Here is a 24,163-nt window from a genome sequence, read left to right as displayed (position 1 = left end):
GCTCTTGACTCAGGGGCCTTGGAGAACCTTTACCTTCATATAAGGCTGGAGACTAGCGCTCGGGGCTCTGCTCCCAGTCACTAGCTAACATCTAGACAGGCCTGTTTCCAGTCCTGTGGCTTTCACGTTTAGATCTCACTGCTCACTCCAGAGGCCGACCAGCAGGCCATGGCTGGCCAGACCAGCCTCAGATCCTCTTGGGGAGCCATTGCTTTGATAAGGTCTCTGCTGCCCTTCTCTTTCCACCTCCAGGACCCTTCCCATTTCTCCCTTTTTCCCTGCCAGGCTGACCAAGTCCCACAGAAATTGCCTGGGGTCCACAATTAGCATATGTGTAAGTGGACCTGACTTGTCAGGCATTTCTGGGGTTAACATCTGGCCAGGATGTACAAGGTGTCGCCTGACCTGAGACTGTGGAACAGAGGGCAAACATGGGTGAGGCTTATGTGCACTGCAGGAGGGTTCTTGGTGAGAGAGGGTTTCACCACGGGGTTCCTTTAGTTGAAGTCTGGAGGACCCTGAAGTGTTTGTTTTGCCACCCATTAATGAGGCATTTACCTCTCTAAATGATGCCTGCAGCGCTCCGAGAGAGCAGGTACATGCAGTATTTGCGACTTTTCAGAGGAACTGAGCTAGTCACGGCTTCACAGTTTGGTAGATAAACACAAACCTCGAAGTAAAATGCTATGGATGGGGGAAGCTGGGTCAGTAAAGGAAGGCGGGAAGCGTCCTTTGAGAGGAAGGCCTATAGCCTGGCATTTGATCTGCGGCTTCACTTTTTACACCTCCAGACCTGGAGCTGGTTCTCCTGTTCACAAGCCGTCATGGTGTACAGCTGTTAGGTGCTCTGCATGTCAGCTTTCCTGGTGAATCCTTCTAGATCGCCCACTGTGACAGAAGCGACAGGCTTGGGTGACAGGCACAGTGATGAAAATGTTTACATCAGTAACAGGCAAGGCAGTACACACGCTGCTCATCACCTGTCGGAGACCACTGCATGTGCACGTGCGTGCATGCGTGCGTGCTTGTGTGAGTGCGTACATATGCCTGTGCATTCATACGTGCGTGTATGCATGTGTGTAAATCAGAGGACATCTCCCGTTGTGTTCCTTAGGAATTGTCAACCTTTTTTTTTTTTTGACAAGGTCTCTCACTGGCCTGGAACTAGGCTGGGAGGGCTGAGCAGTGAGCCCAGGCGTCCTCATGTTCTCCTCCCCAGTGCCGGGATTACAGCCACACACCACGCCTTGCTTCGGGAGACTACACTTTTCTTACGTGCTAAGAATGTGAATGTCAGCCAGGAGTCCGCTGAAGTGGACCTCTGGCTTCCCTTTGCTACTTGTTCCAAGGTAGAGAGCTAAGTTTGACTTCTGGCTAAGATTTAAGAAGCCAGGCATGAACTTGGGCGAGCGAGAATGGTTGCCTCCTAGTCCCAGCTGTGCAAACCATGCAAACTCAGGGTTGAAAATAGGCTCCTCCTTTGCTGAGCACAATACACAGAGGAGTCCAGAGAGACACTTTCCTTTCCTAGGAATTTGCCTCTATGTAACCATCTGCTCCCTGCAGTGTAGTTTTCAGAATGTTGGGTTAGTTTTTCTGACCCATTTTTAGGTTCTGTTTCATCAATAAAGGGTGAGGCAGAGCATGTGTGTATACTTAATTTCAGTTTGGGTAAGAGCAACTCTTGGGCATTGTGAAGTTACTTCTTATTCTTTCCTGGTTTTGGTTCTAGTTCCATTTTCTGTAATTGCCAAGGGTTACTTTCTGTTTTGAAGATTCATGCAAAGGGGTCATGTGTGACTTGCAAGGGGAGGCCCTAGCTGATGTGTGTGTGTGTGTGTGTGTGTGTGTGTGTGTGCGCGCGCGCTAGGAACAGACCCTGTTTTTAAACAGAATGTGCAGCCCGTAGTTCCCAAAAGAAAGTTGGTCCCTATAAAAACACATCTCACAGTTTTCAGATTTGGGGAGCTGGGGTGTGGTAATGTATGTGAAATGCCCTCAGGCCTTCAAAGCAAAGCTCCTGTGTGTATCTTCTGTGTGGTGGCTTTTGATGTTGTTCTTGGTACTAATGTTATTGTTCCATGCTTGCTAATGGGGTGATAAGATTAGATTGAAGGAGGCGAGGCGTTCTCAACATTCCTTTCTTAATTCAAAACTCTTGGTGCTCTGGTCTCAGCCTCTCTAAATCTCGATCAAGGAACAGCATGAAGTCTTGTGTGCAGATGGGCTTTGTGTGTGTGTGTGTGTGTGTGTGACCCAAGCAGTCAAATTCAGGAACTCGGGGATCCCCTCAGTGGGATGGAATTCCTCGGTGATGACTGTTATCTGTCAAAGCAAAACCAAATCGTTATTTTCTATAGAGGTTCATAATAAAAGCAGCCTGTCGTAATAACTTGTATCTGTTTTAACTAAAGCGGAACAGAAGGGCCAGCAAAATGACTCTGGGTAAAGCACTTGCTGCTAAGGCTTACGACATGACCTAAGTACTGATAAGAGAGAACCTATTCTCTTGCACCTTGTTCTCTGATCTCCATGTGCAGCATGGCAAGCGTACATCCCCACACAGTAAGTAAATAGATAAATGTAAAAAGTTAACTATACATGGGTGTGTGTATATACACTACAAAATAACTATTTTTTAAAAAGAGGAACAGAAAACAAGTTAGTGTTTTATATATAACCTACTAATTGTTATCAATATGACTTCAAAGGACTTTTATCAAGAGGCTTTACCACTCCCCCCCCCTGAAAAAAAAAAGGCTTTACTCAGTTTTACTGGAGTCCTGACTTCATTTTCATTAATGTATGCACACACACACACACACACACACACACACACACACACACTTGGTTTTCTGAGATAGGTTTCTCTATGTAGCCTTGCCTGTCATGTACCCCAATCCCACTCATACCCACCCTCCACTCTTGTAACCTCCCCCAACAGAGAAGTGTGTCCCACAGTATGCCCGTTTGTCCACACTTCTTTACTTACTGTTGTTCATTGCAGTCACTTGTTGGTCTGTTAGGAGGTTTCCACTTTCCTATCAATACTGGAACCTCACCGGAACTCCTTTCAGATATCCTGTTGTTGCCCTGTGTCATGGAGATCCTGTAGTTTTGTAAATGTAGGATTGGCCCCTTCCTGCACTACAGCAATTCATCCATAGGGTAGATGTTGGGGTGGGCCAACTCGAAGCCCTGGATCTGGGCCTGAGAGATATCTGAGCTAGTGAGCCCACAGGCTCCCACTGGCTCTCACCCTCTTATGCCCTCAGGGCCGGCTCACCCTCAACCCTCACATCCAGCGTCAGCTCTATTGTGCTGCCCAGGTGAGGGGCAGGGCCTGCTCTCCCGAGTACTGCAGCAGGTGAGGGCTGGGGTCAGTTCTCCCACTCTGATGACCTTAGGGCCAGCTCTCCTCCCTGCCATAGCTGGCAAGGGATGAGAGGGTGAACAATCTCCTTCCATACCCATATTCCCTCACAGCAGACAAGTGGCAGGGCTAGTTCTCCCACTCATGGCCTCTGGACTGGCTTGCCTGAGGTCCCTGCCAACAGGATCAGGTCTACTGTGCTACCCAGGCAAGGTGCAGGGCCTGCTCCCCTGAGGGCTGCAGCTGTCCTGTCGAGGGGCAGTGCCAGCTTTCCTGCTCTCATGACCTCAGCGCCAGGTCTCCCAAAAGTGATGAGGGGTGATGGGGAAGGAGGGCACCTCTCCCTCATCCACCCATGACATGAGACACAGTGGTAGGGCCAGCTCTCCAAAGCTTGCTCATATTCTTGGGGGGCCAGATCATCTGCAACTCGTACACTATTCGAGAGGCAGCTGAGGGTCAGCTCTCCTATCCTCCTGCCCCCAGGGCCAGCTCTTCCATTATGCCCAGCTGAGGGGTGGGGCCAGTTCTGCACCCATGACACTGGTCTGGTGGTCACCTCACACTCACTCTTTGCCCAGCCTGCCAGAGTGGCCCCATGTGAGGGTCATCAGTCTTGGGCTCACTCCTCCTTGTGTCCCTCAGTCCCAGGATGGTTATTTTTTTTAAAGTCTCTGGCTTGCTCCATGTCCTGGGAGCCATCAGGGCCTGTGACTGATGATCATCTCAGGCTCACTCTTTTCAGGGAATGTTTAGGCTAGTAATCATCACATGTTTACAGGTCAGAACACCAAACACAGACATAGCCCCTCTCCTCTGTGTCACCTGCTGACAAACATGTGACAGCAGCCATACCCACAACACTTAAGGGAGGGGGTTATTAGTGTATGTTAACTGTGCAAAATGATGGTTTTGACTATGACATTGTCATGTATGGAGACCTTCCACCCTGTTCATCCTAAGTTTGATCAGACTTTGGTTGTTAACTTTTGGAAATAAAGACCTGTAGATTTATCTCTGAAGTCCTTTTCACTGGCATGAGGAGGTGAGTGAGTGACTTCCAGGTTCATGTCCCTGTGATCAAGCCTAGAGAGTCACTTTCTTCCCACTGTATTTCAGACTCCTACCCTTCAGTCAAAGGTGATCTATCCCCACTAAGTAAGCTGAAGTAGGCAGGGCATGTTCTGTGAGCTTACCAGTAGTTGAACCTCCCTCCCACCTTGTGATAGGAGCCTGCTCTTAGGGGTACATGTAGGATTCACGGGGAGCAGAGTGGGCCAGTTGTTGACAGGCTCATCGGGTGAGGATGAGAGGGAGGGGACTATCTCGGGTGTGAGATCAGCATTAGCCTAGAAGCATGGAACTCCATGGGCTTGAGGAATGAATGTTGCCTGTGACAGACTGGTCGCATATTTGTTGGGTAGTGGTTAGGGCTGTGTGTGTGTGTGTGTGTGTATGTGTGTGTGTGTGTCGCGTGCTTCCCTTAAAGACAGAAGCAGCTGTTGTCATTTTGGAGAAGCCTCAGCCTTCACTTACTGTGACCTGGTCAATTTCTGTTTTCTTGGATATTTGTCTTCTCTTAGTGACTACAAAAAAAAGGCTCTGATTCAACACCAAGTTGAATCTTTGTCACATTCAACTGCAGCATAGAATATCCCAGTGCTTCAGGCAGGCCTGTGAGCTGTGCCTTTAAGCTGGGCTTGATGGGTGTGCAGAGATGCACTCTGGGGACAGTCTTCTGGGTGTTTGGTCTGTCAGAGCGTTCTGGTGGGAAACGATCACAGCAAGAAGAAGCTCGTGATAGAAAAGTTAACTGCTGCGGTGTCCACTAGCCTGGGTGGGTAGGAAGGGTGCTGGGAGAGGGGGAGGGACAGAGGCTTTCTCTCTGCTTTGTTTTATCCTCCAAGTAGCCTCCCCAGTTGCTTCCCTTTTTATTACTGACAAAGTTGTGCTGACCTGTAAATAGCACCAAAGGTTTATTCGTATTTCACTATGGTTTCTTCTTTTTTAAGTGTTAATAATGTTTTATTCTAAGAATTTGATAATGCGTATAAGGAGTTTTGATTGAGTCCACCAACCCCAAACTCGCTTCCCTCTGTTTCCTTCCCTATTCTCTGACAATTTTTTTTTCTTCCAACTTAATGTGCCCTTTTATTTTTAACCTACTCAGTCTCCTTAGTGCTTGTCTGTGCGTGGATGTGGGACCATCTACTGAAAGGTAACCTCTCAGGGTCCCTTATCTCAACAAAAACTGACTCTTCTTCAGGAGCCATCAGCTGTCAGTAGGTCCGCAGTTAGGGATGGTATACCTAATGGGACCTTTCCCCGTCCATGCTGGGACTTTGCCTGGCCTGACTTTATACAGATCTTGTACATGCTGTCCTAGCTGTTGCAAATTGCTGTGTATAATAGCTTTGTTGTGCTGAGCAAATGTTTCTCTACAGATACCTACCTAGCCCGGGGTTCTTAAAATTTTTCTCTTACCCTCTTTCCCACAACAATCCCTAAGCCTTGGTGGGAGAGGGCGTGATGTAGATATCTCGTTATAACTAAATACTGCATAGTATCTTCTTCTCTGCATGCTGACTGCTCATGGGTCTCTGTACTAATTGCCATATATTACAAAAATTAGCTTCTCTGGTGAGAGTTGAGAGATGCACTAATTAATGTGTGTAAAGAGAAGACCTTGCGGCCAGTTTATTACTGTGTTCATTTAGAAGGATAGAGTTAGTTCTTTTTTCTACTGATAACCCAGCCAATCACAGAAATTTTTTTTTGTCAGTACCAGGATTTCTCTTCTGGAGCAAGCTTTAAATTTAAGTAGAAAGTGGTTGGTTATTCCCATAACGTTTGTGCCACTGTTGCACAAGTGGGCATACCTTGCCAGGTAAGTTATTATTGTAGCTTCCAAGGTGCATACCTGGGTATGATTGTGGAGTATTTTTCTCTTGATACTGTGTGTAGAACCTCCTAGCACTATGAAAGCTATCAAGTAGGGAATGAACTTTCCAGGTTGGTACCAGCTTGATTTTTCCCATGTCCTGTGACTCAAGTATGTGAGTGTCTTCAGCAATGTGATCTTACCACCAAGTTCTGGAAGATAACCTAGAGCAATGGGAGTAGTCTGTAATGTTTGTGGGTCTGTGGAATGTGCCACCATGGCTTCTTATTGTCGAATTCATGTAAATAAGTGAGATCAAAATAAGAGACCTTATGAAAGTGTTCGAAGATAGCATCCCTGACAGGTAAACCCACCATGTTTTACCCTCTTAACTGGGAGGATTGTTAAGGACCAGACTGAACTTGGACATGGGAAACAAAAGAAACTGAGGAAAAGGCACCTTTAAAGTTAGTTTCTCTGTTTATTATTGTGTGACCTTAGAGGGTCATACAATAGAGACATGCCCTTCTGTAATTCCTTACCTTGTGATATAGATAAGACCGACTGACCTGCTTCTTGTAAGTAGGCTGCAGGAGCACACTGGTTTCCGTTTCTGAGACAGAGTCATAAACACTGTGGCTGCCATCTTGAACTCTTACATAGTCCCTGTGAGGGAAGCCGTGCTGTAAGCTTTCCTTTGGAAAGACTCACAGGGAAAGGACCTGTGGGGGGCTTGCTGATAACAGCAAGTGAGGAAGCAGGCCTGCAGGTCAACAACGCATAGGACCTGACTCCTGCCAACAACCATGTGTGTGAATTTAGAAGTGGATTTTCCTTGATGGAGCCTTAAGGTGACGAGCCATGGCTGCCACCTGAGGCATCCTCCCAAGGGAGTGAGCCCAAGGTTCCCAGCTGAGCTTCAGCTGGGCTCCTAACTCCCTGAAAGTGTCAGATCACTGAGGTAAGCTTAGTGATAGCTCATTATACCTCACTACGTGTTAACACAAGCAGTTTGGTTGAACGACCTATCTGTCCCCTGTAAGAGGCTGCTCGTGGGACAGGGAGAACACAGGGCCTTGGGCCAAACCTGCCTGGCTTCAAAATTCTGCCTTTGCCACTTCCTGGTTGTGTGATCTTGGGAAAGTCACTGAAGTCATTTTCTCGGTGCTGGAGTCACACACCCATTGCATGTGTAACTCACGCCACAGGCTTGGAGAGCAGGGCTAATCTCGTCTCCAGACTCAGTCATATGTTTAAGGAAAACCTTCTGCTTGGATTGTGGCTTTTATCAGCTGGCTTCCAAGTCATGAAGCCTCATTTCTAGCCAGAGGAGTCAAGACTTGTGACATTTAATCTTATTGACAAAATGCAAATGCCAGGCCTGGGGTCAGCTTTCTAGAAGACTCAGCATTCAAGAACAAATGACTGAGGAGTAGGCTGGGCTGGGTGTCAGAGGCCCCCTTGAGAACTGCCCCACACGGGGTACCCGCATGTGATGGCTGGGGATGGACGTGGCTCTGCCCATCCTCAGGCCTTTTCTCCTTTTCTCTCCCCCTCCCTGGCCTTCCCTGCTTCTTGCCCTCCCTTCTTTCCATCTCCCTTCAGCATTCTGAGCCCCTCTATCTCCTGCTCATTTCCCTTTCATTCCTTCCCCTTCTGTCCCCTCAGATCCTTCCCCTATTCAGTTCTTCTCTAAAGAAAGCATTAATTTTTTTTTGCCCGTGCTAAAATAAACACCCTCCCCCAAGCAACAGCCGGTCTCCTCAGCTTTTGAGTTACTCGTGTCTTGCTGTCTTCACTTTATCTGCTCCCCAGCAGAAAAATAAAATTGCATTTGATTGACGCACTGTCCTGCTGGGAGCCAAGCCGTATTACATGGTTTCTGTGTGCTCCTTGTTGTGATGAAATGGTGGAAAATCTCCAGCAAACCTCGAACAGGATAGGTGCTGGTGATTCATCTAGTATCAGCGAGGACTATAATAATTTACTCATTTTTCCCTATTAAAGCAACACTACACACATTGATGCAGCCGGCCCTGCATGAAGGCTGTGTGCTTTAATGGGGATGCCATTAATAATTCACCTTAATAGTGTAATAGTTGCCATTTTTGTGACCAAAAATTTTTTTCAAACCCTGCTTTATGGATGAAAAGTAGGATCAATTAATATTGAGTGATGACAGCCTCCCTGCTGAGAGAAAATGGAACATCTTTCTGTCCTCATCTGCCTTGTGACTAAGAAATAGCTTTTCTTAATTGTATGGAACAGAGAAACCCGGGGGATGTGATTCATTTCTCTCCAGCTTGCAATGCAAATTGAAAGTAAAGAAAAATCACCCTGTGGCAGAGCAGAGAGGACTAACTGAGGACTGCTGGAAATAACCAGAGCTTCCCTGAGATGGGATCACCTTTGGCTGGCACTGACCCAAGGGCATCTATATTGGGAGTCCCCAGGGCGCCTCTCTGGAGAGCTGTTTGTCTGGAAATCTCTGTCCCAGGCCTTCCCAGGACCCTTTCCTGTCCACCCTGGAAGTCTGCTCAGAGCTCCCTTCTCTGAGCTTCCCACTCTTCCCAGCTGCCCAAACCACGCCCTCACTCACCTTCCACTTCCTGCTTTTTCTGCCCGGACCTTGGCATCATGTTCGGTCTTATTCTTTTATCCTTTAGCTGTTATGTATGTACCCTCCTGTCCAGAATACAAGCTCTGTGACTGCCGAGGTCACTGCCAAGTCCTTAGAACCTCAGTGTTGAGGCTTTTTTGAGCGACTGAACCAGTGAATGGCTAATGCAAAACATCCACAATGACAAATAAGTTTTAAAGCCGTGTGTGTGCATGCTAGCCTTCCCTGAAGGTATGTTGCTGTCGCGTAGATGACACAGTCTCAGTTGATCGTCTAAGTGAGTTTGGTGACATTTTCCTAATATGTTTGTGCCAGTGGCCAGAGGTCTCAGACTGAAACCACTCCTCTGAATGAGTTCCGGGCTGGGGGCTTTGGGTTAGGCCCTCAGCCCAGGAATGAGCTGTTTCTTACCTTTCAGCATCCTCTCCCTTGTTGAATTTGAAGAACCTTGAATGTGGAGCCCTTCCTGCCTCACCCACTTCTCCCTCTCTAGCACCCATAATAGCATGGGGCTAGATGAGGCTGACACTACAGGACCTGTGAACGCCAGGGTGAAGCCTAAGACAAAGGGTGAGGACGCTGCTCTTATCTCCCCCTTCTCTCCTGGGAGAGCCTCAGGGCCCAGCTGGCAAAGGAAAGATGACGGTGGCGCAGCTCCCACCCACCTGCACATCAGAACCAGGAGTGGCATCTGGAGCTGGAGCCAGCAACTGCCTGACCTGCTCAGCTGGCCCTCAAAGGAGCATCCTTCACAGAGAAAGTGATGCTTTGAGCACCGTCACCCTCGTGAGGGAAAACAGCCCCAGCCAGTGTGCTGTGTGTCCCTGGGTGGCCTGGATCATCCTCCTGGCTTAGTCTGAAGATGCTGGTTTCAGATGAGGTTGGTAGGTGACAGGATGACCAACCATGATCAGAGATGGTTTGGACTGGCCTCTCACTTTCAGCCTGCACTATCTAGCTTTCCCACTCTTCCTCCGAGTTACCATTGATGTTTACTTTTAGACACAGAAGAAGGAAGGAGACACTCAGAACTCTTGAGGCAGCCAGGTCCTTCCCTACTCCCCAACCCATGGCAGGAATTCAGTTTCCCTTTGGACATTGGGCTCAGCCTCCTGTCCTCAACCAGTGTGACAGCCACTCTCTTTACTTTCTGTTTTAGTGGCATTGGAAACAAGAAGTGACCACAGATCATCTCAGTCTCCTGGACCTTAAAGTCATTGCTATGTCTGGTGTACACACATGAAAACATGCATACATGCATGCTTGCACACATGCACACACACACACACACACACACACACACACGACATGACAGCACAACAGCCCAACACTTCCAGACTAGCGGATTCCAGTGCTAGGAGGGAGGAACTGAGCTGACCTCATCTGCCCCCTGCAGATGTTGACTTGTGTATTTCGGCTACAGAGAAATAGAGCCAGTGTCACTTACGTACGTCCCTGTCCCAAATATGTGCGTTCTGCCTTCTTGGGATGTTACCAGATAGCTGGCTTCCCAGGCAGTGTTGCACTGATGCACAGTTCTTTGGTAAGCAGCAAACATGCAGGATATTGGGAACAAGGTAGTGGCTAAGGCACTTTTTTTTTTTATACTTTAATATGCATATTTATTTTAGGTACATTATTGCATGGTGACAATAATTATGATAGTGAATATGAATAAACTGATAATCAGGGTTATTAACCTATACTTTACAAGTTTATTACTTATTGAAAAGTAAAATGCGGCCAGGGGGGCTAAACACTGAGCATATCTGGCTCTCTTGTGCTGCAAATGTCTTTGTCAAACAAAGAAACAATTAATTAAGTAAATAAAAATGTAAAGTTTCAACTAGCCTTGTTTATAGAGAAATCAGGGATACTTAGCAATGCAAGAATATGATATCTGAAAATTAAAATAAGGTAAGAGGCTATAGAGCACAGCCATAAATTCTGCCTGCATTTCTGAATTATTCAGAAAATCACAACTTTTCCATTACTTCCTGCTATCTATTTTCTAGCTGTGCTATCCTTAGTACTTAAACCTTATCCGACCCAGTATTTTCTTGCAAATTAACTGATTAAATTTTCTTGTTTTAGGTTCTAGAAAAAATATGTTTTAAATATATATATATATATATATAAATGTATACAATAAAAATGTATACTTTTTTTTTCTCTGATGGCCAATAAGATTTATTGAGGCAGCTGCACCAGGAGAGTGTGGATCCTGGCGTTTTTGACTTTAATACCACACCTCATGGTAAAGCAGAGTATAAAAGCATTGGGTGGAAGTCTGTCTTTTTTTTTTTTTTTTCTCTTCGGATTTTTTTTTCTTCACTCTCCTTTCCTTGAGTACTTTGAAATGGCTATCAGACACATGGAGAGTGCAGCCCTTGTTCCCAACACCACCTGTCACCAGAGGCTGGAGAGAGGGTCAGTCTTTGCGTCTCCTGGAGGAGGGAGGCAAATACCTGTGATTACCAGCAAGTTGCTATGACCTTTGGTGAGTTACCTGGCTCCTCTGTGTTCCTTGTAAGCAAACTTCCTGCTGCTGTTACCATTTGATGGAGTAATCTGAAAAGGCATAGCCTAGGCCCCAAGGTAATTCTCAGTGAATGGTGCTGTTTTAGTATCTCTAAACCTAGAGACATGCAGCTCTGGGGACTGAGTTTTCTGCTGTAACAGACACCATTGAGATGGTTCTCTAGCCCTTTCTTCCCTCTTCTGCAAGGCAGGCTTCTCTGTCTGAATCTGGGCCTCTCTGTGGCCCCACACACCTTTAGGATGTTGTTGTATATCATTTGGGACGGTGTGCCTGGGCACATCATCCTGTTCTGCAAGGATGATGGACGTTGGCAGAACAGAAGACAACATTTACCTGGTCTTTTGTGACAAAACTTTCTCTGGGAGACACACACAAACATCTCATCCTAGATAAGGATCCCACAACAGAGCACAGTACAGATACTGCTAAAGTCTAGTTTGGTGAACCAGTGGATTTTATTGGGGTATAGGTGATGGGGTTACTTAGATGAACAGAAATGACTCAGAGACAACTGCATTTACCAAGGCTGGTCCTAGCAGGTGACAGCTCACAAACACTTGGAAACCTAGAAGGCACTGAACAGCCTGCAGGCAGCATAACAGGTTGGAGAGTGTCCTTTCCAAGTGATTGTGGTCTAACCCCCTCTCAGGCAGCTGCTCTGGCCTCAGAGTCTTCTTTGCAGCTTGGCCCCCCTTCTCAGAGAGGGCCTCTCAGCTTTTATTGCTTATTTTGGCAAGGAGGGGCCTAGTGGATCTCGTCAGTTTCAGGGACTTCCTGAAGCCATTTTGAATTGTTTAGTTTCCGGAATAAGGAATTTCCTTCAGGGCGGAATGTTGCAGCCTCAGAGGAAACTGTTAGATAACACCCCACCACTTTCTTTAGGCCCTTCTTTCTTGTCATCCCCTCGTCCATAATTATCTCTGAGCCTTGGTGGGGGCCTAGCTATTGTTTTCCATCTATATCTGAGAATTGGCCATTGTGCCATAGCATCACTGTGCCATGAGCAATCACTTGTTCTCCATCACCAATGGTTATGAGTTTAGGTTGACAGCTCCATTGGCAGAACCATGTGCCAATTCCATAGCCATTGACTATGGAAAGCACCTTCCTGGGCCTCTAGCACCAAGCATGGCTAGGTTTTTGTCCTAATCCATCTCCACACAGGGTGCTCAGGAACAGGGGCCTGCTTGTCACCAGCTTGTCATTTTCCTGGGCTCAGCTTCCCCCACCAACCCACCCTCACTCCTGGCCATCTTCTCCACAGAAGTGTCCTCAGCAGCAGATCAGGGCAATCCTGAAGGTAATTTGTCAGGCATATCACATCCATCTAGTAAAACAATAGAAGCTGCTTTCCCATTGGGACCTATGACCTTTCCAGCCACAGGATTTTATCATGGTTTACAGTGCCGGATGTAGATGCTGTCTTGTTGGGTGGGCCTTAAATGTAATCAAAAGGCGTCGGTCAGTAACTGTCTTGTCTAACTTTCTATTGCTGCAGCAAAACACCATGACTAAAAACAAGTTGGGAAGGAGAGGATTTTATTCAGCTTCTCCTTCCAGATCATACTCCATCCATTAGAGGAAGTCAGGACAGGAACTCAAGCAGGGCTGGAACCTGGAAGCAGAAGCTGATGCAGAGGTCATGGAGGGGTGCTGCTGACTAGCTTACTTCACATGGCTCGCTCAGCCTGCTTTCTTATAGAACTCAGAGGCACCAGCCCAGGGATGTCACCACCCACCAAGAGCTGAGCCCTCCCACACTGATCACGAATTGAGAAGAGGCCCTACAGCTGGATCTCATGGAGTCTCAAATGAGACTCCTTCCTCCCTGATGACTCTAGGTTGTATCGCGTTGACACAAATCCAGCCAGTGCAATAGCCAAGTGACTACTACACAAGCAGGCAGACCCTGTCTCGTATGTTGATATGAGGTCCATAGCCAAGAAGGCATGTTGGTGACAGTTCTCCATTAGCAGCCCACAAGACTGCCCCCAGCACTGTGAAGGCCAGACAACAGGATGGGAGTTCCCATTTCCGTCCCACCTTAATCTCTCCCCATCCTGCAGTCAAAGTGTGCAAATGAAGAGTCTTTGGCCATAGGCTCTTACCATCTTATTGTTCTGACATACAACCAACAGCAGAAGCAATGGCTTTTATGGTTTGTGGGCCTCAGGGCCTTTCCTGACCAACACTCATAGGCAGTAGCCCAACCCTGCCTGCACAGGGTTTTCATTCAGTAAGCTTACAGCTTCTGGGAGTGTCCTTTTTCACCCATGTAGGATACCCTCTGGTTTTTGTTGTTGTTTTTTTTTCCTTTCAATTAACCCAGCCCCAATAGGGTACAAGGAAGTGGGAAGCACCATTTCATCCACTTGTCTTTCCAATGGCTTCCCACATCTGCAGAGCACTCAATGGTCAGCATTATGTCATCGATGTAACAGCCGTTTCCAGAGAATAGGCAGGACAGGGCAACACCCCAAGCCACTGTCCCGCAACAAAGATAACCATGTGCCAATTCCATAGTCATTGACTATGGAAAGCACCTTCCTGGGCCTCTAGCACCAAGCATGGCTAGGTTTTTGTCCTAATCCATCTCCACACAGGGTGCTCAGGGACAGGGGCCTGCTTGTCACCAGCTTGTCATTTTCCTGGGCTCAGCTTCCCCCACCAACCCACCCTCACTCCTGGCCATCTTCTCCACAGAAGTGTCCTCAGCAGCAGAGGACTTTAGAGTGGTGAAGCACTCTAAGAGGCTGCTGTCGCCTGCTCCCAGCAGGTGACGGGTGACCCCAGTTCACAACTAAGAAGACACTAAAGTCACTCATCGGCAAGGTCTAATACAGCAGAGAAGGCTCCATCCACCGTGTCAGTTTCCTCAACAGGTCAAAGCATGGGTAGACGGCGCTACCTTCATCAGCTCTCTGTGGCCTTCAGGCATTCTCTCTGAGCCACTGTGTTTATGTATCCTGGAGCCCTTCCACAGTCTCCCTGCATTGCTCCACCCTTGATGAACTCAGTGGGCCCAGCTTAGTCTCCTAAAACCTACATCAGGGCCAAAGGTGTCTGGGGCCCTGCCTTCCCCTGCTGCACCTGTGGGCTCCCTGGGTCAGAGAGGCCAGGGTTTGGCATTGTGGCTGTAGCTGTTACCTCTCCATCCATAGCTGACTCTTGGGGGAGTCCCTGTCTAGCATCTCCACCCCTAGTATGACCTTTTGCTGGAGGAGAATGCCTGGGGTAATAATTACCACTGACCTCTGGGACAGGCTTGATCATCTTCACCTGAATTGTCCTGTCACATATGTCTGCTCCTGGGCTTTCAAGCCTTCCGGGAGCCCCTCAGCACACAATTTTGTAATCATTTTTTTTTTTTTAAAGAACTCTAGCTGAACATAAATCCTGCCGCATTTGTCTGTGAGTAATCCAGGCAGACCTCTTCCTTCGCTTTACTTCTTCGAAAAATCTCCTCCAGCCTTTGCTTTTACTTTATGGACATTTTTTATCAGCTGGCCTAAGTCACTGAGCTCTGCCAAAGCCTTTCTACTTTATGAGGATCTTGCCCCATCAGTGGACTCAGCAAAGCCACTAACGCTCCACACCAGCCTCGAGGCCCCTGCTGCATCGTCAACCTTGTCTTTATCTCCTCTGTGAACACTGTTCTGTCTGACCCAGTGGGCTGGGGTTCCAACACAGCTCCTCAATCGTAGATCCCTCAACAGCGTCTGCCTCTGCTCTGTGCTCCTCCACCCTCTTCTCTTCCCACTTAGGAGATAACCAGGAGTTCCCAGTGGCTCTGATAAGAGTCCAGCAGGGACAGACTTGCGTCATGCTCAGGTTATGCCGCCTTCGTTTGTCTTAGGGAGGATGGGGAGTTACATCACTCAGTCTTCCTGCTTCGACAGCAGGCTGACTGAGCCCAATCACTCCGTGTCCACAGCGTCACAGGCCAGGCTGAGACAGACTGCACTTGTTTCAAACTCTTCCGTAAGTCCAGCCATTCCGGTGATGAGTGTTTTCTCATCACTGTAGTTTCTTGTATGGGACCATGGTTAAGTCTCCTGGATACATGTTTGATCACAGATCTTTTTCTCTCTTTCTCTTTTCTAATAGTTGGTTTTGAGGACTATCTTCTATCACTTTTACCATCTCGCTCTCATCCTCTTGTTAATGTAGTTTAGTTCCCTAATCAGAGGCAAGCTTCTGCTTGGCCTCCATCCTGGCCTCAGGTGCATTTTTAACTACACACAGCAGAGGCCAGGCAACCTCCACCACTGCGTGCCAACATCTAGACCCTGTGCATCCATGTCGGGACTTCAAACTTTCCTCTAAACTGGGAACTCTTTCCAGGGCGCTTCCGTATTCACATCCCAGTTCTCAAGCAGGCATGCCACGTTATACCACATAGATGGTGACTGCCATCCTGGGGACCCTCTCACAGATACTCCTAATCCTGATGACTCAGCCTTAGCTGTATGTGCCACCACCCATAGCAAGAGCCAAGCACATGCTGTCACACACCATACGTGAAAGAAGAAGGCTCTGAATTTCTTCCACGGATGCTCCCCACTGGCTGCTCAGCTTCAGTTGCATGCCCACAGTCAGGACCATGCATTTACCCCTCCCCAACTCATCTTGGCTCTGTCACATCTCTGTTCGGGTGCCAGTCATGTTGTTTGGAAAAACTTTTCCTGGGAAGATACAACACAAATCCATGACAGACCAAAGTACAGATTACCACCAAAGTCCGATTTGGTGAACCAGTGCGTTATATTGGGATGACCTACAAGTGTTTGGCTGAGGGGGCCATAGTCGGCAGGCAGCTCAGCAGGTTGGAGGGCGCCCCTTGCAGGCGACTCTGCTCTAAACCTCCTCCAGGCAGCGTGTCTGGTGTTTGTGTCTTTCAGGTGGTCTGAGCGTCTTCTTTGTAGCTTGACGTCATTTCTCTGGGAGGGACTGTCAACTTTTATTACTTACTCTGGCAGGAAAGGGCATAGTGGATCTGGTCAGTTTCAGGGACTTCCTAAGGCTATTTTGAGTTATTTACCTTGCTGCTTAAAGAGCCTCCCTGCAGAATGGAATGTTTTACAAAACCAGTCAAGAGTGGCCCAGAGTGCTCTCTGTCACGAACAACTCCACATTTGGCTAAGGCCGAGGATCTGGCTTGCTTCCATGTATGTGGACCTATCTGCAATGCCCACGTGGCACACTGGGGTTGTCTACCCAGAGGCTATTTAAGCTGTGGGCTGGCTTTCCCCAGGGTCAGATGATTGTTCAAGGTTCTTGAATAAACTGCATTGAAACAACAACAACAACAACAAAAAAGAGAGTGGCCCAGAGGTGTATACCAGGGGAGTTGAGCAGGGGGTCTTGGGGAGATGCTCATTGTCTAAGGAGAAAGCCATAGGGTGTTATGTCACATAGTGCTCCCAGAGTTCTCTGGGATTCAGCATACTATAGCCAGTCCTGTCTCATTTAGTCATGCAATTATAAGAAATGTTAATGCTCAATGTATTTATGAGTGTATACAAAGGGAAGAGGATGAGTTCTGGAAGTTTGGCTCTGGATGGCATTCCCAAAGGACCTTGTATTATGATGTCTTGCCAGATTGGGGGGTGGAGGTCATACGCTTTGGCCAACACTGTTGCATTGTGCTAAAGAGAGAGGCAGGAGATGATGGTCTGAGATTGTCATTTGTATGTGTGCACGTGGGTGTGTGATGGGCGTTCACAGCCGCTTCCTCAGGAAATCCAAATGGAAAATGGGTTGTTCTTTATGAGGACATTTATGGACAAGAGTGATTTCCAGGAAAGGAACCTATAACTCCTGTCCTCCTCCCTGCCAAATCTGATGCTTGACACTATGCAAATGAAAGAACTGAGACCATTGGTGGAAAAGAACTGGATTAAGGCAGGTCTAATTGACTGAGCTGCTGGGACAAAACCTATCTCCTCAGCTTTTGATCATTTAGCATGGCATCACCCCACCTTAGTTTCCAGAGCTATCACGCCTGTGTGATAGATAAGGAGACCAGAATGCAGGCCTGTGTAAGGCATCATGTGCTAGTCCAAAGCCCACTTCTCTTTCATACTGGAAGCCTTGTTCTCTGAAGTTTCCACATCTGTTGTGTTCCAGAACATTCCATGTGAGTTCCTTCTCACATGTCCCTCCTGGCCCAGCGTCTGCCTGTCAGAAGTTCCTGTAACGCTGGGCGGGGAGGGGTTAGGTTCTCTCTGTGTCATGGCCTGTTACTGAAATGTGATCACATTCTGAGAAGGTATTTTGAAGGTTCTTAGTTCTTTCCAAAGGAGGAGTGGACCAGAGGCGACTGGCTCTGTCCTGTATCCGATTGTTTAGACATTTCTCTTGCTTCCTCATACTCAGTGCTTAATTAGAAGGTGGATGTAGTTCCTTGGGTCCTCTGCCTGGTCACAGGGAGGAAGAGTTATGAGGGGAAGAACACGTTGCTTCTCTGAATAGTTTCCCGTTCCAACATGTGTTTTTCTAAGGTAGAGCCTCAATTTTATAAACAGCGACACCCTACTCAGAGTGCCACTTTCCCTCCAAAACTTCTCAGGAAGGTTTTAAGTTTTAATTTGCAGTTTAAATTCCATTAGTGCCACATCAGTTGGTAGGCAAGAGACCAGGAAATGCAGGAATCTTGTTTAGGAGGCACTTGGCATTGTCCCCATCAACATCACAGTGAGCTCTGTGAATGTTACATTTATGTGTGAAGTACTTTTGGAGGCCCTGTGTAGGTGCCCAGGAAGTGCTGGCTAGGAAAGCCAAGGTGTCTGTGTGACTCTTCCAGGAGCCCTTCTCAAAGATGTGAATTAAGCCTTCCAGATTTATTAAAAAAAAAAAAAAAAAAAAAAAGCCTTCCAGATCCAGAGGAAATTTTAAAAAGCAAAGAAATAAAAGCTTCTAACTTTATATGCTTTCTTCTACAAATTGTACCGTGACAGAGTTGAAATTTTGTTTCTTGTGTGTTCACCTTAAGAAGCCAGTAACAACCAATGTACAGTGATTTCTGCATGGTTCACCTCAGAGGTCAACTTGAGTAGAGTGACCTGGGAGGTGAGCTTCTGGGTATGCCTGTGGGGATTCTTGCTTAGGCTAACTGAGGTGAAAGTTGCTTTTGTCGGGGTGTTTGTTCCAACAACAGAAAGTAACTAAGGCATCCTCATTTAAAGAAATGGTGCTGAAGTCGGAGAAGTGTGGTGGTGATGGTGATGGTGGTGGTAGTGATGACGGTGGTGATGATGGTAATGGTGATGATGGTAATGGTGATGATGGTGATGTGATGGTGGTGGTGATGGTGGTGGTGGTGGTGATAATGGTGGTGGTAGTGATGATGGTAATGGTGATGGTGGTGATGTGATGGTGGTGGTGGTGGTGGTGATGATGGTGATGATATGTGGTAGTGGTGTTTGTCACATAAGAGGCGGGCACTCTAATTCTGCCCAGTAGTTTAAAAAGGAGGACAAATCAAGTTCTATTTGAAGTTCTGTTGTGGGCTGCCTCTCTTACACCTCCTTATGGGAAGCTTCTGTTTTGCTTGCATGTGCATGGAACTGTTTTGCAGGCTTATGTGAGTATCACAACAGTTTGGAGGAACGGGTGCTATGCCTCTTGGCATTGTTTGTATAAAAACTGAGGTGCAAAGGGGAACTGAGCTTTGAGCCTCAGCTGCCTGACTTCAAGGCCTGTGATGGTAAGCACAATAAACCAGATTCTGCTTGTGGTTCAGATTTTTCTTTAAAAAGAAAGAGAGACTTGTGGTGTGATAGGTAAAGCATTATCAGCTTTGATTTGCAATAACACATTATTATGTGTCTTTGAAACTTATTTAAAAATGGAGTTTCCATCAGAAACTCAGTCATTGAGTGTCACTTGCTACTAAAAGAGAGACATACATATTAAAATATTTGCTTTTATTAAGCTACTTCCTTGAATGCGTGTAGAAAGCAGGGGCTGTTTGCATTTAAAAAAAATTCTTTACTTAATTGCCTTTATGTGTACGAGTGTTTTGCCTGTATGTATGTTTGTCTACCATGTGTGTACCTGGTGCCTGTGTCGTTCAGAGGGTGTCAGATTCCCAGGAGCTGCAACAGGTGGCTATGAGCCACCATGAATGTGTGGGCTGTGGAATCCAGACCCTCTGCTCTTAACTGCTGGGCCATGCCTCCAGCCCTCACTTACATTTTAATTTCACAAGTGGAGTATATGTGAAACTTTGCAAACACTTACATCTTAGCTTTGAACAACTGCATGCTGCATGTTGGATGAATACTATTTTAGTTTGATTTCTGTTTCTGTGTTAAAATTTTGATCAAAGATGTCCTGGAGAGGAAACAGTTTATTTCTTTCACCTTGCAAATCATGTCCATATTTGATGGAAGCTAAGGCAGGAACTGAAGCAGAAATCGTGGAAGAACGCTGCCTATTGGCTTGTTCTCTATTACTTGCTTATTTATTTATTTATTTATTTATTTATTTTATACAACCTAGGACCACTTGTCTGAGGGTGGCATGGCTCAGTATAGACTGGGCCCTCCCAAATTCATCATTAATCAAGACAGTGCTCCGCAGATTTGCCTACAGGCCATTCTTATAAAGACAATTCCTGAACTGTGGTTCCCTCTTTCCAGATGACTCCAGCTTGTTGTAACTTGACAAAAACGCACATATTTGACCCTTTGTCAACGTGACACAGAACTGCATCACTATTAAACCATAATCTTTCCTTTTTTGATTTATCCCCAAGATGCCACATTAATATCATAATATAAAATATATTCCGACTTTGTAAGTTCCACAGTCTTTAAAAAGTCCAAACACTCTAAAATTTCAAATTCTTGTTAAAATATCCAACATATCTTTAAAAGTCTAAAGGCTCCCAACTATGATCTATAAGACAAAATCAAGCTGCTTACTTCTCCTTCTGAATGGGAAGAACCAGGACACAGTTACTACCAACTGAAAGCAAACCCAGCATGTAGCTGTGTAAATCAAGTCCCGCAATTCTCAGGTCTTGGACTTACTCAGGATCTTCTGGGCTCCAACGGGCTTGGGGAGTTCCACCTTTCCAGCTCTGCCATCCACAGCACACATAGCTTGTATTGTACCTCATACATACTGGTTCCATTCCATGTCTACTGTTGTCCTTGGGGATGCCCTGTGATGCTTGTATCTCCTGGGTCTCCACTGCAACCAAGACTACCCCTTCACTGATGGCTTCCTGGTCTCTCTCTAGGCACTCTGATCCTGCCACGTGGTACAAAGTTTCTCAGTTTCTCTCCATGACCCCTAAAATCCTGGGGATGAAATGAGGCTGCATTTCATCAGTGGCCTCTCCCTACAGATGGCACTGCCAACCAGCTACTTCCTGTGACCCATCCCGTCATACTTCCAAAGCCAGTATCATGTGGGGGTATCTTACCCATGGCATGGTTTGGCTCCCAGCTTGAGATGCAGCCTTGATCCAGCGTCTTCAGTGACGCTGGTCTCATTGAGGCAGCTTATTCTTCAGCCCCAGCTAAGTGGCGGGCATCAATTGTCCCGGCAAAAAGCAAAGCTTTCATTCCAGTGGTGCTGGTGTGCTATTAATCACAGCTGATATTTTAGCCCCAGATGACCAGCAACCACATATTCTTAATTTAGAATATCACGTGAATGACCCTGATAGAGCCTTAGTTTCCTCTGAAGTTTCACAGACCAGGCCTCGACTGTCTGACATCGCTAAACATTCCTGTCTTCTGTGCTTTCATAACAGCAGCTCATGAAACTCTGAGCATTTTTCAGACCAAAGTTACAAATGCTTCCACAGTTCTCCCCCAAAAGAACACGCTCAGGTCCATGAAAGTAAACCTCACTCACAGTACAAACTTCTGTTTTAGTTAGGTTTCTTTTGCTGCTGTAATAAACCGTGACCAAAATAAATAAACCTGAGGAGGAAAAAGGCTTGATACCCTCACGGCCACATGCCGTCACTGAAAATTCAAGCCGGGAACTTGGAGGCAAGAACTGAAACAGAGGCCATGGAGGCGTGCTGCTTGCTGGCCTGTTCAGTTTTCTTATACAACCCAGGAACACTTGCTCGGGGGTTGTACTATTTGCAGGGGGCTGGGCCCTCACACCTAAAACATTAGTGAATAAAATGCCTCAGAGGCTGGCCCACAGGCCACTCTGATACAGGCAGTTTCTCTGGTTGAGCTCTCTCCTTTTAGTGACATGGCTTCTGCCTAGTTGACAGAAAACCCAGCCAGCATGGATAACTAGCATAGTTACAATTGCTTTACAGTCAGTTTGAATATAATCTTCAAGGATAATACAGGATGGCTCTCCATGGCTTGTCACTTTTCTTAAGAGGCAGGCACCGGTTTTTATAATAATTTGGATTTCACAGTGAACATTCTGATTGTTACGTTGTTAACATTCTGGTTTCTGTTACGGTCTCAGGAGTGCTGCTCTTGTTTTTGCCAAGAAGCCACTGGGCTCCAGCTTTAAATTCTGCCCGTTGGGAGGCAGCCATGGCCTCTGTGTTCTCTTAGCCTTGGTTGGGCTGTTTAAACTGTGTGTCATGTATGTGCCTCATGTATGTGTGGTCTAGGGATTGGCCAGAACTTTGAGCAGGGTTTCCACACATAACTTGGGGCTTGCCTTTCTCTGGGTCTCTCCCTTCTTAGATTTCCTGTTCATGTTCCATCAGCAGAAATAACCAGAGCTGTCTGCTCCCTCTGCGTCTTGAAGACAGTGAAACTGCGGATTTCTGTCCAAATGTTTGCTTGGCTCTGTGATATACAGCTTAGGCTAAAAGCCATCACCAAATCTCACTTGGTGCAGCTTTGGCTTTCCTTCTGTGTCCTCTGCCCCTTTGCCTTGCCTCCCTGTTCTAGCCACTCAGAAAATTGTTTGTCTTTTTTTTTCATCCAGAGTTATATTTATATCTGTAGGAGAGTTGATCTAAGGAGTGATCTAGAAGCATGATTATCATTACTCTGTGTGTACGTGTGTGGGTGTACACATGCGTGTGTGTGCATGTCCACACACAAGTGAATGTGGAGGCAAAAGAGCAGCCTCTGCTGTTGTTCCATGGGGCTCACTGGACTGGAGCTTGCCAGTTAGGCTGGGCGAGCAGGCCAGTGGACCTGCCTGTTTTTGCCAGCACTTCAAGCGCAAATGCGTGACACCACACCTGGGTCCTCTTAATGTGGGTTCAGGGGATCAAAGTCAGGTCCTCACACTTGTGTGGCCAACCCTTACTCACTGGGATGTTTTCCTGGCCCCCACTCTTGCTGAGTATTCCAGGTGAATGTTCCAGGACAGTGTCTCTGAGCTGTTTAGTGATGACAGGAGCCATGTTCCTGCTTTGCAGCCTGGTTCTTGCTCGGGTCCATCTGCTTCCTACTCCTGCAGGTTAGCATAACAATTTCCAGTGGAAATCTTCCTCCCACCCTACGATTGCTAAGGGTACACCTGAGGCTGTTCCAGTCCTGAGAACTCTTTTGAAAGACGACACAGGCCTGCCCTCCTGAACTGGTATGCCAGGTTAAGGTCCATCTGCTTATTGCCAACCCCATAGTTTTGAGCGAGATAGACACACGCTTACATAGATACACACAGAGAAACAGACATACACAGAAATGAACACAGGAACACACAAACAGAAATGAACATGCATATAGAGACACACAAAATCACACAGACACACATGCATTCGCACACACATGTATATGTGTATGCACCCACACAGGTGGGATAAATAATGCAATTTTTTTAGAAATCACTATTAACAATAGTGGATTTACACAGCACTTGCTGTGCTCCAGCCACCGTTTCAAATCTGCCCTTATATTAATGTATTTCATGCCCAGGACTCTCCAAGTCCCCAAGACTGTGACCACAGCAGCTCACATGCTCTGCTTAGACACAGTTTTCCAGATGTGAAAACTGCTGGCCCTTAGGTCCACAACATGGCCCCTTGATACTCTCCAGAAGCTGCGCCTTCTGCTACCTTGGTAGACAGCTGTGTGTGTCTCATTCTATAGCTCAAGTGTTTGGTGGTTACCTGTGAAGCAGGGCACTGGCGTTCTTGTACTTGTTTGGGCCCAAGGTCGATGAGAAACTCAAAGACTGTTGGTGGCCTCTTGCCAAAGGAAACTCCACCTCAGCGGCCTGGTGCCTAATTGTGGTTCAGGCACTCTGAGTGCCGGGGACCCGTGAGGCCTTTTGCCAGCACAGAAATGACTGCAGGCTTGGCCTCATAGGTAAGTCACAGGAAGGGGAAGTGTGTGGACCGTTTTTTGTGGCTTCACCTAATTATGTAATATTTCTTGTTGTAGTTATAAAGATTTAATTGCACCATTGTCCTGGGGCACAGGGCCTCTTCTAAGTCATGTTTTATGATGGGTGATAATTGACTCGCTTTAGTTGGCTTCAGCTCGTCCCAATTTCCTCAGAACTTTTAATATGTGACTTGATTTAGCTTAGCTTTTTTTTTCTGAATAAAGTTTTCCTGTTTTTATTTTATTTAAATACCCCAGTTCTGACTTGTGTGTGAGGAAATGACCTTCCCTTTAATGACTTCTCTAAAGATTGGAAAGATGTGGAAAAACATCCTTTAGTGTTTCAGGGGTTGGAAGAGAAAACTCCCCCCACTTGTTCTGAAGGTTGCCACCTAAGGTCTGCTGGTCACAGGATAGGGACAAGTCTGACAGTGCTGGGGGTTGTGGGCAGCAGCCATTATGGGAG

The 24,163-nt window shown here is 46.8% G+C and overlaps 1 protein-coding gene and 1 pseudogene across 2 annotated transcripts in view; one reads left to right on the top strand and one right to left on the bottom strand.

The window, feature by feature from the left end:
- The window catches only part of Rftn1 (raftlin, lipid raft linker 1), a 201,743-nt gene that overhangs the window by 27,800 nt on the left and 149,780 nt on the right, over window positions 1-24,163 (top strand). The gene's annotated exons all lie outside the window — the stretch shown is intronic.
- LOC132648417 (small nucleolar RNA SNORA17) lies at window positions 4,121-4,246 on the bottom strand (annotated as a pseudogene).

The sequence above is a fragment of the Meriones unguiculatus genome, chromosome 16, assembly GCF_030254825.1.
Source record: "Meriones unguiculatus strain TT.TT164.6M chromosome 16, Bangor_MerUng_6.1, whole genome shotgun sequence".
In the NCBI taxonomy this organism is placed as follows: domain Eukaryota; kingdom Metazoa; phylum Chordata; class Mammalia; order Rodentia; family Muridae; genus Meriones; species Meriones unguiculatus.
The sequence above is the reverse complement of the archived record's forward strand: the minus strand, read 5'-3'. Positions and strand labels throughout refer to the sequence as shown.